The sequence below is a fragment of the Pongo abelii genome, chromosome 13, assembly GCF_028885655.2.
Source record: "Pongo abelii isolate AG06213 chromosome 13, NHGRI_mPonAbe1-v2.0_pri, whole genome shotgun sequence".
NCBI classification, from domain to species: domain Eukaryota; kingdom Metazoa; phylum Chordata; class Mammalia; order Primates; family Hominidae; genus Pongo; species Pongo abelii.
The window spans coordinates 81,858,995-81,874,166 of record NC_071998.2 but is presented as its reverse complement, the minus strand read 5'-3'; the positions used below and the strand labels follow the sequence as shown (position 1 = coordinate 81,874,166).

The 15,172-nt window shown below is 45.9% G+C and overlaps 1 long non-coding RNA gene across 2 annotated transcripts in view; it reads left to right on the top strand.

Moving 5' to 3' along the window:
• Positions 1 to 15,172, top strand: part of LOC129047915 (uncharacterized) — a 102,247-nt gene that overhangs the window by 33,793 nt on the left and 53,282 nt on the right. For both annotated transcript variants that reach the window (XR_008509796.2, XR_010136547.1), the window contains exon 2: positions 5,533 to 5,699. This is a non-coding gene — a long non-coding RNA (uncharacterized LOC129047915). The remainder of the gene's footprint in view (positions 1 to 5,532; positions 5,700 to 15,172) is intronic.

The window sequence follows — 15,172 nt, the reverse complement described above, 5'->3', positions numbered from 1 at the left end:
ATGAAGTGCCAAGAACTGAGCCCCAGGGAGTTTGTAACTTTTTTACTCTGGGGTCCAAGGGACATCATGGGGGCTTTTTGAGTTGAAGAATAAAGTGAAATTTGTGTCTCACACTACACCTACAGTTCCTTCTTGTCTCGATTGCCAGGAGGAAAGACTGAGATATAATACCTATCAGAGAATACTGACTGAAAAATAATTCACATTAATTCAACCTATTTATCCATGATGCCATTTTAATCATTAAAACATGGAAGACTTGGCTGGGAGCAGTGGCTCACACCTGTAATCCCAGCACTTTGGGAGGCCGAGGAGGGTGAATCACCTGTCAGGAGTTCGAGACCAGCCTGACCAACATGGCGAAACCCCGTCTCTACTAAAAATACAAAATTAGCTGGGTATGGTGGCTTGTGCCTGTAATCTCAGCTACTCGGGAGGCTGAGGCAGGAGAATTGCTTGAACCTGGGAGGCAGAGGTTGCAGTGAGCTGAGATCGCATCATTGCACTCCATCCTGGGCAACAAGAGTGAGACTCCACCTCAAAAAACAAAACAAAACAAAACAAAACAAAAACTTGGAAGACTAGAATGTCAGAGGTGAAGTTTGGTGAAGTTACTGGGTCAGCTCTGTACATTAAAAAAAAAAAAATGCTTGAAAATCATCCAGGATGTCTGCTGGGCCATCTTCAGATGGAGGTGGTGTTCTTTGGCAAGTGGTAGTTAACAAAGCAGGAAAAAAATAGAGGAATAAAATGGATGGTGGTACAAGATGATGGCCTACAATTAATGGAGAGGGGGTGACACTGAAAATCTTTGGGGGGTGAGTAAATATTAAAGGTGTTTGGATTTTTTAAAATGAGAGAAAAGGTAGAAACAAAACACAATGTGAGGTTGAGTAAGATGGAGATGATAAGATAGAAGAAATTTGGGTGGGGACATGAAGCTGGAGCAGACGAGGGGAGTGCAAGGCCAAGAATGTGCTTTGGAGATGAATGGAGAACTTAGGGACAATAAAGACTGTGTAGAGAGAGAAAGATGGAGTAAGAAAAATAGAGGGACCGGCAGCCGCAGTGGCACATGTGCACTGAAGCAGGCTCGTGGCTACTGCTGTACCTCCATCTATCTGGCTCTCTCCTCTCCTTCCCAGCCTCCAAGGGACCAGCATGAAAATGCAGAGGACAGAGATGTGTGCTAGGCACAGTGCTCATATGGTGTACCCCCAGTTGGGAGACTAAAGCTGTGCTAGTAGGGGCATAAGATAGCTGGGTGCACTCTGGTGTGAATTTGGGGTAGAAAACTAACCATCTGACTTAGCCGTAGTAGGTACGTTGGTCGCCTTTTCCTTCGTGTGCTTGGAGGTAGAAGGGCGAACTGTTTCTGAGAGTGGAGAATGCCCTTTTCATCCTTTCTCTACCATTGCATGACAGGGCTTGGGCAATGCTGTTTTCTTAGGCAGGAAGTCTATGTCCAGGGAAGCAGCATGAGAGAGAAGGGGACTCCTAAAGGGAGGCCGGAAGGAGAGGATTCTGGGGTGGGGAAGAAGCGGACGCCTCCATTGGGCTGTCTGCCAGCCCGAGGTATGAAAGGCTCACCACAGGGGCGTGCTCAGAGGACGGCCGGTCCTTACAAGGGCACAGGGCTGCTGACGGGATGCGCTGCCATGTGGGGGGAATTTGCCAAATGACAACCTTGGATGAAGAACTGCTCAAGTCTTTTTTTGGTGCCCCTTGTGAGCTCACACAGAGGAAACCTACCTACCAATGCAGAAACTGGATGAAGAGGGGAGAAGTCAGAAATCCCTTTACTGTGGATCATGGGGCAGTGAGGGGTGCCCTACCCACACATGGGCATCCAGCAGGCAACAGTACCCTGACCTTCCTCCCAAGTTGTAGCTAGAAATCCCTACGGAACAAATAAGAAAGGGCTCTCACATGGCCAAATATATAGATCAATTGATCTATATATTTAGACAAATACACAGATCAATTGATGTATTCATCAATGGATGCACAGATGGGCACATTCATACCTGGAACCTAGTGGGGCAACACATTTTGAAAACACATTTTTCTGTAAGGTGATCTTGATAACATCCAGTGGTCACTGAGTGCCTACTTGGACATTATGTTGAGTACTTCACATTTAATTGGCACAATACCCCTTTAGGTAGAAACCGTAAGTTGCCCCATGGTCTGGCTTGGACAGTGATGCACTAGAGTTTGAGCTCCTGCTCAGGGTCTCACCACCGAGCATGTAGCTGGATACAGGGCTCTAGCCCTTGGTGCTGCAGGGCCTACCCCGGAACAAACCACTCCCTCTCCCAGTTTAATGCAAACAAGGAGAGCGGCTGGAGTGAATGGAAAGCACCATCACACTTTGAGGAAGATGAAACTTGATGAAGATGAGAAATGAAATGTATTGTGGGAAGTCAGTGATGCTAAGGAGCCATGGCTGGAAGGTTCTGCCGAGGCAGCAGGTGTGGAGGCTGAGGCACTGAGGGGCCACACCTTGCACAGGCTCCCCAGTTTGTCTCCATTGGATCGTGTACCCCCTCTGTAAACCTTGTTTTGAACACACCTCTCATCCACGTAAGAGATGAAAAAAATATTAAGAAAAGCTCTAGTATGTTCTCCCTGCCCCCGCGGCCCTCCTTGTGTGTCCCGCCTCACACCAGGGCATCTGGGAGCTGCAGAGACGGGGAATAGGAAAAGCGATTTTGGGTCTATTGGCTCAGGCTTGAACAGTGAAAGGGAAGTTGGATAGGCGGAACTTGTATAAAAAGGTTTAAGGGCTTTCTCAGTAAGAGGCTTAATGAGGGCTAATATATGCCATCTAATATGGAGCATCTATTTTTAGGAGAGCTTGATTTTGCTAAGTGTCTCTGAGATGTTAGGATTCAGATGGTAGGGCGAATGACAGCTTTGGAATAAGGTGTTCTTATGTAAATCCCCAGGCTCTGCAGCCAATGGGATGACCCATTCCAGTTACAAGGGGGATATGGGAGGGGGTAGAGGCCCCAAAGGGTGGGATCAGGGGCCGGCTGTGGAGCCAGCTCTGCCCTGAAGGGGCTGAAGCCCACCCGGCCTGCAGCTGCTCCCTGCTGCAGGACAGCCCTGGAAGATCTGCAGTTTGCATCAAAGGTATTGTCTCCCCCCGTGTCCACTTTGCTAAACGGTGATGTGATCAGCGTAATCAACCTGAAAATCTGCAGACATATCATGCCAGAGACACAGCTTGCAGCTTATTTTTAAGAATGCGGCACTCCATGGTTCCTTTGATTCAGCTGGGGTGGGAGCTGCTGGAAGGTGATATGCAAATTTATGCAAAAGAGAAGCAATTCAGAGTGGCTCAGAGTCCAGATCCCTTTTGTTCTTGGCTATAGTGGGATTGGGTTCCCGGGCTGAGGATAGCAGGACTGTCTTATGAACATCTTGCCCCTGAGGGTAAATGCTATAGTTTCTCTAGTTGTTAAATTGTCTGCAAGTATTTTGACCTGGTTGAAGCTAATTTGAATTTATAACTAACTGTAACAGGGCACTGAAAAATTAAATTAATTGCAACTTAATTGATTTAAAAAAGAATTCACCAGGTTTTAGTTCCATTTGGACGTTCAGTCCTATTTTGTTCCGGTGTGACCTATACTCTCTGTCACTTTTGGTTTTTTGTTGTTTTTTGAGACAGAGTCTCGCTCTGTTGCCAGGCTGGAGTGCAGTGGTGCAATCTCGGCTCACTGCAACCTCCACCTCCCAGGTTCAAGTGATCCTCCTGCCTCAGCCCCTTGAGTAGCTGGGACTACAGGTGCACGCCACCATGCCCAGCTAATTTTTTGTATTTTTAGTAGAGATGGGGTTTCACCATGTTGGCCAGGATGGTCTCGATCTCTTCATCTCATGATCCGCCTGCCTTGGACTCCCAAAGTGCTGGGATTACAGGCATGAGCCACTGCACTTGGCCGTCTCTGTCACTTTTAAAAATGACACCTGGGACCTTGACAGGCTGTAGCCCTGAGGCAAGCGCCATACATTTAGATGGTCTCCAGTTCTAGGTTCTACTAAAAGAAGACCTGTTAAAGTGGCTATATTTTAAATTCTGGAAAGGCTGGCCACCCCACGAAGTCCCTGGTGAAATCTGCATGTCACTTAGGTTGGCAATGCCTGCGCCCTCCCTAGTGGTGCTAGCAAGGCAGTCATTTCTCTAACCTACCAGCTGCTCCTGTGAAAAGGGGGCATTCAGTGCAGAAAACTAGGAGGGAAAGGAACTCATCTCCACTTCCTGGGTGCTGATGAAAGATGCTGACATCTCCCCCTCCTCTAGGTGCAGAGGGTGCAGGCCCATTTCACAATGGGGAACACTGATGCTCAGAGAATAGCCAGTATGCTTGATCATACTGATGGCATGTGGCAGAGAAGGCTGAAATCCAGGTTCTACTGTGAGCAGAGCTTGGGCCCTTTCCACTCTGCTGTACCTTCTGCACCACCACAGTGACCTGGACATGAAATGCCTTCTTGGATGAGCTGGTGGGGTCACTGGCAGCAGCTGCTAGGCTACCAGGCCGGGCTGGCTTGCCATCCTGGCTTCCCCACTGGCCGGGTATGTGGACCTGTGTGATGGTGGATTGTATGTGCCAACTTGGCTGGGCCAGGGGGTGCCAAGATATTTGGTCAAACATTCTCCTGGGTGTTTCTGTGAAGCTAACTTTAAATCAATGAACTGTGAGGAAAGCAGATTGTCTTCCCTAATATGGGTGGGCCTCATCAGTTCATTGAAGACCTGAATAGAGCAAAAGGCTGATCTTGCCTGGGAGGAGAGCGTTGCCTTTGGACTTCTCTGCACCATCAGCAGACAGCCTTCAGATGCCTGCAGTGTCAGCTCTCCTGGGGCTCCAGCATGTGGCCCACCATCCAGAGTTTGGAACTTGCCAGTCTCTGTATTCATGTGAGCAAAGTCCCCTAGACTTTCTCTCTCTATACACACTTTGCTGGCTATTTTCCTCTGGAGAGCCCTGACTCATACAGTTGCACTGAGCTCTTTGACTTTTCGGATCTCCCACTTTTCTGTGCTCTGCAATAAATCACCCTTGAATCATAGAAATGGGATGATGAAGGCTGGTGGTCTTTAAACTTTAGCAAGAACCACAACCATTCAGAGGTTTCTTAAAACTCAGATTGCTGGGTCTCAACCCAGGAGATCCTGATTCAGCAGATCTGGGATGGGGCCTGGAATTTGCATTTTTACACGTTCCTGGGTGGTGCTTTGAAAACGACTTCTGTCAATGACAGTCCGGATCAATGACTGACCTGCTCTAAGCATCTGATAAACAGTGGCTACTGTGCTTACTGACCCATATGCTCTGAGAAATGTTTCTGCTGTGGGAGGGTTAGCAGTCTTGTTGGGATTATTTGGTGTGGACGCAGCTCCCAGGTATCCCTGAACTCATTTGCAGGAGTGGTGACTTCGGGGAGACTATAAAGGAAGAACTTGGTACCCACAGACCCACCCTAATCAAGCTTGTCATGGTCTCTCCCTGCTTACAGCACAGATCTTCATGGATTGCAGCATTCGGGACCTGAGTCCATGCCCATGCAGAGGCCCATTGCAGTGTTTGCTTAGCGTAGCTGCATTTCCAGAATGCAGGCAGGAGAAGCTGTAATAGATTCTCACCCTGCCATGCGCACTGATGGCTCACATTCTAAACAGTCAGGTGAGTGAAGTTTAATTGGACTTTGAAGACTTAAAAATTTTTATGTTTGGTACTTTTTAGAATAATTGAGTGTATTTTAAAACTCTGATCCAAAATCATGGCTGGTTTAAGGGGTTATGCCAATCTGGATTCTATTATTTCAAATAGGGAGGAAAATCAAAAAGGCTAGTCTGAATCTTCAGACTCTTTGGAGATTGAAAGCCAGGGCTTATGGTCCCAAATTTGGGAGAAAATTCTTTTGAGATGACACATTTTATTTTAAGGTGCCTTCGTCAAATTCCACAGGGCATCAGGAGCAGTGTTCTGCACCCTAAGGGTGGGGCGTTAGCTGTGCCTGCTGCTGTGGGATTCCTATCACAGGGGACTGGGTCACCATGGAATGACTGATGAGCTCCTTCTCTCCTCTGTGTCCAGAACATAGGCAGCAATGGCACTGTATACACAAGGGTAACTCACACAGCTGCCTGCGACCACCTGCCCTTCACAGCCCAGATGAGCCATCATTTTACATTAGTAACTGCTCTACTTCCCCACGCCAAAGGCAGGACTAGAGTGCTGAGCTGCAGCAAGTGACCGCAGTCCCATCCAAGCCCATGGCTGACTCAGACACGGGTGAGCCTGGGCAGCTGCCGGCCTCCACAGTGAGGAGAGGGGCAGTGAGTGGGTGTGGGCAGAGAGCCCGTGGCAGTCTAAGGACCTCAGCCCAGGGCAGCTCCCTTGACTTCAGGGTTTTTAACTGAGCCCATTGCTGGGAAGAGCCCTGGGACAGTTGATGGACACAGCCTTGGTCAGTGGCTGCCCAGCTCAGAGGCTCTGTGGAGGCTCCTGGGGACGGGCAAGGCTGGGCTGCTCTTGCCATGCTATCAGGGACTCAGGAAGGGTGCAGACCAGGATTAAAACCCCCTATTTGATTCCTGCTGTCTTCCCAGGCAGGAGGAGCTTGGGTATCACTCTGGGTTGATTATGTTTAGGATTAAATGGGGATGCTATAGTCTTTTGGGGAGCTGGCAAGAATGAGGACTCTGACGCAGCAGGTCTGGGGTGGGGTCTGAGGGTTTGGCTTGCTACCCAGCTCCTGGGAGAGGTTGTTGGTCTACAAGCCACACTTTGAGTAGCAGGGTTCTAGTCTCCACGGATGCTCCTCTTGATAGAGACAAAAGCCAATTTTGTAATCCTGGAGTAGGGAAATTGGAGTAGGGAAAGTCTCTCCTTGTTTTCTAACTTCCGTTGGCACTGATTTTCATCTCTTAATGGCAAACTCTGTACTGTTAGGGGCCATATGTATGTGTGGCTTCAGCAGTGTTTGGCAAAAATGTCCCTGTGTACATGAACTCTTGATTGGCTGAATGAAAAAGGTCAGTGATGTCTCCCACTAAAGCATTTATAGGAGCAAGGCACATTTTCCAGTTTGGTAAAAGAGGAGGTCAACCTTTGCATGTGGGTCTCATGAGAGATTTCCAACTCATTCCAGCAACGGGCCCTGGATTCTTAGAATGTCCGCCTGGTGACTTACCAGCTTGAATTTCTCAGGCCTGCCCTCCAGGCTCTCCTAGTCTGACGCAGAACATGTCACCAACTTCGTGGCTACCATCTCCATTAGAGGCATCGATTGCTTCAGATGCTCACTCCTGATTGAAGCCAAGGGTCATAGTCCCAAGTCCATACTTTCTCTCCTCTGTCAGTGACAATCCAGTCCCAGTAGGACGGTGACCCTGGGACTCGAGCTGTGTTCAGAGTCACCTCTTTTCGCTTTGATGTGCTCACTTTGCCTGATTTGAATTCACTCAGTCTTCCTCTTTTTCTGGCACATTCAATGCTTTGGGTTCAGTTGGTCTTGTTACCCAATTCCCTCCAGGGCTGACCATTTCCAAACCTTCAACCCTCACTCCCCTTCTCCCAATCCCACTCCAGCCTCACCTACTCCACAGACCTTTCCAGGGGACGTTCAGCTGCTGCCCTTCTCTGTCCTCCCATGGACATACATTACCTTCTTCAGTTGCAGCCGAGGTGTCTTCACATTGCACTGTTTTCTCTAGTGTGTTTGTTCACGTGTCTTATTTTTGGCTTTCTTTATTAGCTGGAAGGGCCCTGGTGTGCCCACATCCCTCTCCAGAGAGTTCTGTCTGGTGATTTGCACACATGAGGCCAGGAGAATTGCCATGTAAGGTCTGAGTGTCCACCTCTAGCTCTTTCTTGTCTCTTAAAGAAACAAAATACAGGGGCCGGGCACAGTGGCTCATGCCTGTAATCCCAGCACTTTGGGAGGCCGAGGCAGGAGGATAGCTTGAGCTCAGGCATTCGAGACCAGCCTGGGCAACATGGTGAAACCTCATCTCTACTAAAAACACAAAAATTAGCCAGGTGTGGTAGCACGTGCCTGTAATCCCAGCTACTCGGGAGGCTGGGACACGAGAATCACTTGAACCTGGGAGGTGGAGGTTGCAGTGAGCCGAGATCATGGCACTGCACTTCAGCCTGGGTGACAGAGCAAGACCCTGTCTCAAAAATATAAAATTAAATTAAAAAAAAAAATAAATAAAATAAAATAAACAAAATACAGGGATGGGGGTGTGTGTTGATCCATGTGGCACCTCTTCATTGACAGTGAGACTGCAACCATCCCTTGATCCAGAAATAATTCCTGCTTCTTGCCCCTACATCACAATTTACAATATGGCACAATTATTCTGTAGCATTTGCATGTTAAGTGGGCAAGAAAACTTAAAAAAGAATTCATTGAATGTCTCTGGTTAGAAAACAAAGACTCACCTCCTTTGTCAGAGAAGTGACCTTTAGAAACCAGGCTTGCAGATGATACAAGATAAACTAAGATAAACTTAACACCTGCAGTTTACACTGACATTCACATTTGCTAGCCTTAGGGACTCTCTCCAATGTTGTGAGGCTTTTCACATCACTTGAAAGGGAGCAAGAAAGACCTAGAATTCTTGAGTTTCATTAGGAACCTCCAGAGATGGAGGGGGCTGAGTATTTCTATCAGCCTGGTGGCTTGGAGCCCTGAGCTAGTGGCCCTCAAATATTTTAAGGTTGATTTGTATCTGCCCTGAACCTCATTCGCATGCAAATTCTTTTTAAATAGGAATTTGTAAATGGCGTGCACACCCCTAAGAGAGCTGCAGCTACTTGTCCAGTGTCTTGCCTTCTTTCTGAGTTACTGTTGGAGCCACCGCCAAAATTAGAGAGGCATTTTATGTAATGCTGAGAAAAGCAGGAAGCGGTGAGAGGCTTGTAGCAGAACACGCAAAGCTGTTTGGCGGTGGCCCCCCCTCCACCTCCCACCCACTGCTCTGTAATTTCCCCAGGCAAGGCTGAAGGAGCCTTTCTTGGAAAACCCCTGATAACGTTGCTACACAAAGGTTGGGAGAGTCCCTGATGGCCTGTGAGGGACCATGTGGGGCCGGGGGTGGATAGGGGAGCTTGACTCTGCAGTCCCCAGGGCAGTCTGAGTGCCCAGTGCCTGGCGTGGGTGAGCTCAGGGCTGCTCCATGTGGGGGCATCCAGGCCTGGCTGCTGATGCCCTGTGGCTGAGGACACCTTCATCTTCATGAGCCAGTTTGGAGGTCCAGCTGGTCCCCCAGGCAGTGGAGGCCAGTAAGGGCTTCTCCCCAGATTGACCACTCAGATTGAATTGGTCCAGGTGTTGAGCCAGAATTGGCCCCATTTTCTGCTAATTTCCATTCCCTGATTCTGCTGCCTGCTACAGGAGTGATTTTGGATTTGGGCTGACCTGGTAGACTTCTGAAAGACAGTGCTTTGGGTTCAAGTTGTCCTCAGGTAAGTTATTACCTAATTGCCTCCAGCACCAACCAGTTCCAAACCCTCACTCCCTCTTCTTCCTTTCCCACTCCAGCCTTATCTTCTCCATGGTCCCTCTCCAGGTTGCATCCAGCAGCTGGACTCTTCTAAGAGTGTGGTATCAGTGCAAGACGCTATTTGGTGCTTCCTAGGTAGATACTGTAGTAGGTCCAGGTTTTGTGGGCCTGATGCTGGGGTGCCTGCTATGAGAAAGAACACAGAATTACAACACAATTTACATCCCCCCCTCCCCCACCTCTAGGAAGGGGGTAGAATGTGACCTGCTGGCAGTCTGAACCCACTGCAGTTCAAATCCCTTACTTTGTCAAATTTAAGAAAAGGTATAATAATGATTATTTGTTGCTAAGGCACCTCTCAGTACCATGAGTGGGCTGTGTAGGTGAAGGGTCTTTAGGCCTAGTCATCATCAAGGCATGGGGGGAGTCCGTGTCATAGCTAGTAACATGGTTCTAGAACATTTCAGAAGCACCAACACCATGCTTTGTCCATGGCATTTATTTAAAAATAGTATCCCCATATGTGATAGCAATACTAGAGGAAATACGTAACAGAAGGGATCTTCCCACATTCCATCATTCTGGCAAAACAGCTGCTCTCTTCTCAGTACGAATGCATGTTTTTAAACAGTTGTAATGACAACCTTGTAGTGAGGAAGGCCTTTCTAAGAAAGACACAAAAACCTAGAAAAGATTGACACACATAAAAATAAAATAATGTGGGCAATGCATTTCCAAGTCTAAAGACAAATGGAAATGTGGGAAAATATTTACAACTCATATCGTAGACAAGGAGCTAATTTTCCTAATCTATAAAGAACTCCTACAAATCAATAACAAAAAGACCAATAGTCCAAAAGGATTAAAATATATTAGTAAAAGTTTTCAGACAAGGGAATACAAACAGCTTTTAAGCACATGAAATATGTAAGAGCTATATTGAAATTTTTAAAGAGCAGGGTTTTTTATGTTTATTTTTTATTTTTATTTTTTATTTGAGACAGAGTTTCATTCTGTCGCCCAGGCGGGAGTACAGTGTCGGGATCTCTCAGCTCACTGCAACCTCCACCTTCCGGATTCAAGCAGTTATCCTGCCTCAGCCTCCTGAGTAGCTGGGATCACAGGCACCTGCCCCCACTCCCAGCTAAGAGCAGGGTTTTTTGTTAATGTAGGAAATCCAAAGGCCCAAACTCTTTGTGGAAGAAGGATAAAACTGGACTACTCACTCTGTCCGAAGGAAAGATCTGTTAGAAAGCTAGAGGAATTAAGATGGTGTGATGTTTGCACACGAATGGACAGATCAATGTAAAAAAAGACATTGCTAACTTAAAAATCACACGATCTATAAGTTTGGAAAAGGAGACTTGATGGTTACAGCCATCAACGTGGCCATCCCTTAGGCCAGGAAGCTTGCCTTTGGCCAAAGCCAGAGACAGGCACTCTGAAGGAGAGATTAGGGCAGGAGCTTTGTGCTAAATGGGTTGGATAAACTTGCATATTCAACAGGTTATAGGAGGAGCTAGGAGTATTCATGAGGTGGTCCTGATGCATGAGTGCTGAACCCACATATATGTAACATACAACTTATGTCTACCTTGGGGTGGAGACTGAACATTCAAATGTATTACAATCAGGCCCTATACGTCAAAAGGTATTTTCAGGACATGAAGGGATTCAAGTGCGCAGCCTCTGTAAACCAGCCAGAGCCAGTGCTGTAGTTGTGGCTGGTGGAACAGGTGTTCAGTTACTCAGCCTCTGTGAACTGGATGGGTTGTAATTGCTTTAATATTGCTTATCTCAAGGCTGGAGCTTGTTTAGCTGCTAGAGAAAGAGAAAAACCTTGTGGCAGTTACAACATAGTGCATTCTTTTTTCTTTCTTTCTTTTTTTTTTTTTTCTTTTCTTGAGATGGAGGCTCGCTCTGTCGCCCAGGCTGGAGTGTGCAGTGGCGCATCTTGGCTCACTGCAACCTCCGCCTCCCCAGTTCAAGCAATTCTCCTGCCTCAGCCTCCCAAGTAGCTGGGACTACAGGTGCCTGGCCACCGTGCCTGCCTAATTATTTGTATTTTTAGTAGAGACAGGGTTTCACCGTGTTAGCCAGCATAGTCTCAATCTGCTGACCTAGTGATCCGCCCACCTCAGCCTCCCAAAGTGTTGGGATTACAGGCGTGAGCTACTGTGCCTGGCCAGTTCATTCTTTAAGTGGAGCAGGTATGTGACTTAACCTTTGTCTGGCATGGCCTTAGGTCCTGTTTATAATTTGGTATTTTATTGCCACAAACAGTCTGTTCTGTGAGTCTTATGATCTCTATTTTAACATTAGTGCTGGTCAGTTTTTGTGTCTAAACCCCAAAAGGAAGAGAGTTTAATGAGGTGTGTCTGACTACCTGTCCCATCATGGAACTTAGTTTTTAAGGTGTTTCTGGGGTCTCCTTGGCCAAGAGGGGGTTTGTTCAGTCATTAAGGGGTTTAGAATTTTATTTTTAGTTCACAAAATATAGGATCTAGGAACAGTTATGTATAGTTATTTGTATGCATACTTGATTTATGCAAAAAAGATACTATAGTACAGAGGGAACATTTTCTTCCCTCGATAAACGAGGAATAAAATTTCTATCCGTATAGAAAATAGTTCATCTGACTCCCACCTCCTTTCAAACTCAGAATGAATTGCAGTTCTAAATGCAAAAGGTACAAACAACAAGACTTTGAAAAACAGAATATTTTTATGACCTTGGAGCAGGCAAACATTTCTTAATCAGGACACAAAAGGTGCAAAAAGGGGAAATGTTGATAAGTAGGACTCTATTAAGATTGAGCATTTCTGTTCCTCCGAGGATAACATTACGAGATTTAAAAGGCAACCTCAGAATGGAAGGAGATATTTGCAATACATAAATCTGACAAAGAACTCTTACTCAAAATATACAAAGAACTCTTACAAATCAATAGGACAAGACAAAAAAAAAAAAAAAATCAATGTGAAGCATTGGCACTGCCCAGAAAAGGAAATCCAAATGTCCAAGAGCAAAAAGAGGTGTTCAGCTTCATTAGTCACCGGGGAAAACCACAAGGTAATATCCTCATGTACAGCCACAAAATTGGCCAAAGTGAAAAAAATCCTAAAACTGACAAGGGCCAGTGTTGGTGAGGGTGTGGAGCGGCCAACCTCCATCCACTGCTGGTGGAGGGTACGCACTGGTGCAGCCAACCTCGGGGCTGTTTGGCAGTTTCCATTAAAGCTGAGCACACACCTGCCCTGTGACTAGGAGAAACAGTGTCTGGAAGGAATCAAGAATGTTACGTGAATGGGTTCACTTTGTGCATGCCTCAGTATGTAGGATATACTTCAATAAAAAGTTAAAGAAAAAAAGAGTAACGAAAAAAATCAAACTTTGTAGAAGTTTCAGAAATGTTTTAAAAATGTGGTAACACTAGTGTAGGGAAATAGACATTCCCATATATTGCTTAGTATAAATAGTTTAAACAAAAACACTGGTCACTACCCACTAATATTTAAAATGGGAGTTTAAAATGATGCACCATCTGAGAAAGGTCATTTGGCATTCTCCATCAAAGTAACAAATGCAGTTTGACCCCTAGTTACCTCTAGAGAGACTTGCGCAAAATGATGGTGAGGAAGAGTCCAACTCTGTAAAATATTTGAAGAGATTTATTCTGAGCCAAATATGAGTGACTGTGTCCTGTGACATGGCCCTCAGGAGATCCTGAGAACTTGTGCCCAAGGTAGTCGGGGCACAGCTTGGTTTTACATTTTTTTTTTTTTTTTGAGACTGAGCTTCGCTCTTATTGCCCAGGCTGGAGTGCAATGGCTTGATCTTGGCTCACTGCAACCTCCGCCTCCCAGGTTCAAGCGATTCTCCTGCCTCAGCCTCTGTAGTAGCTGGAATTGCAGGCATGTGCTACCATACCTGGCTAATTTTGCATTTTTAGTAGAGACGGGATTTCTCCAAGTTGGTCAGGCTGGTCTCCAACTCCTGAACTCAGGTGATCTGCCCACCTCAGCCTCCCAAAGTGCGGGATGACAGGTGTGAGCCACTGCGCCGGCCGGTTTTACACATTTTTGAGACATGAGACATCAATTAAGTGCATTTGAGATGTACATTGGTTTGGTCTAGAAAGGCGAGACAACTTGAAGGGGTTGGGGGAAGTGGGGAGCCCTTCCAGTTACAGGTAGATTTAAAAGTTTTCTAATTACCAATTGGTTGAAAGAGTTTATCTAAAGACCTGGAATCAATAGAAAGGAATTGTCTGGGTTGAGATAAAGGATTGTGGAGACCAAGGTTCTTATTATGCAGATGAAACCTCCAGGGTAGGAGGCTTCAGAGAGAATAGATTGTGAATGTTTCTTATCAGACTTAAAAAGGTGCCAGACTCTTAGTTGACTCTCTCTTGGATCAGGGAAAAGGTCTGGAAAAGGGAAAGGGCATTCTTTATAGAACGTAGATTTTTCCCCACGAGAGATGACTTTGCAGGGCAATTTCAAGATATGGTAAGAAAATATATTTGGGGTTAAAATATTTCGGTTTCCTTCCTTGTTATGTGATGTTATGCCAGAGTCAGGCTGGAAAGTAAGCCACCATGTTGTATAGGGTTAAATCAAATCCCTCTGATGAGACTTTATGGTTTCTAGAGTGTGACTCTCCAGGCCCCTTAAGTAGGAATTTGGGCAAAAGAAGAAAAACAGTCAGCGTTTAGTCTTTAGTGATGTCACTTTGTGTGTAAAGCAAAACTTTGAAAACAACTTCAAATGTCTCCTGTTAACTTAGGAAGATTCATTGAACAGTTCTTCATTTTGCCCCTACGTGGGAAGAGGAGCTGAGCTCAGTGTGTGTAGTATGGTTTTTGGGATAGATTTCCTGTAATCATAAATGTCTTGATTCTCTGGGTTCTTTCCAGTCACTAAAGGCTATTGTGAGTGTTAATAATTGTGAAAATAGGTTAGTTGTGTAAATGAAAATATGTAAGCCAAACAACTTGGAAAGGAGTGTTTGAAAAATTTAACGTATATGCATGAGTTATGTTGCTAAAAAGATTTTCCCTTCCTTGTAAAATGACATAGAATTTTCAGAGATATAAATTGATTATTTTTGAAATTAAAAAAATCATTCTTATATAAGGTTTGGTCACAAGAAAATGCATTGTTTTAAAATTTTTTAAAAAGTCATCTGAGGAGCAACAGAACATTACATCTTGCAGAAGATTTGAAAAGCATTTGGTGGACATGCATTTGCTGAATGGTCCCCAGGGAAGATCTCAGGGAAAGCACTGACTATAAATATAGGCTGCGGTTAGTTTCTGTTGACAAATTTAGCCCCAGTTGCTACATTGAAAATTTGTCTTCAGTGCCCCCTTGTATTTGCATCTGGATTGTGTGCGGTGAAATGCCCATTTTCATATGTTAAACTTCCCCAGGGAAGGGTTGAATCATGAAAGGCAGAGCTGGGAGGGGTGTAGATTGTTTTGGGGGTTCTACCTGGTGCCAGTTCGGTGACAGAGGGCTGGGAGCTGGGGCTGGTCTCGGGAAGTCCCACCCTCCTGCTTCTCCTCTTTGGGTTAGACGACACTAGCTTGATCACTGGAGGAAGAACATCTCCATCTCCTTATTCTTCCTGGGGCC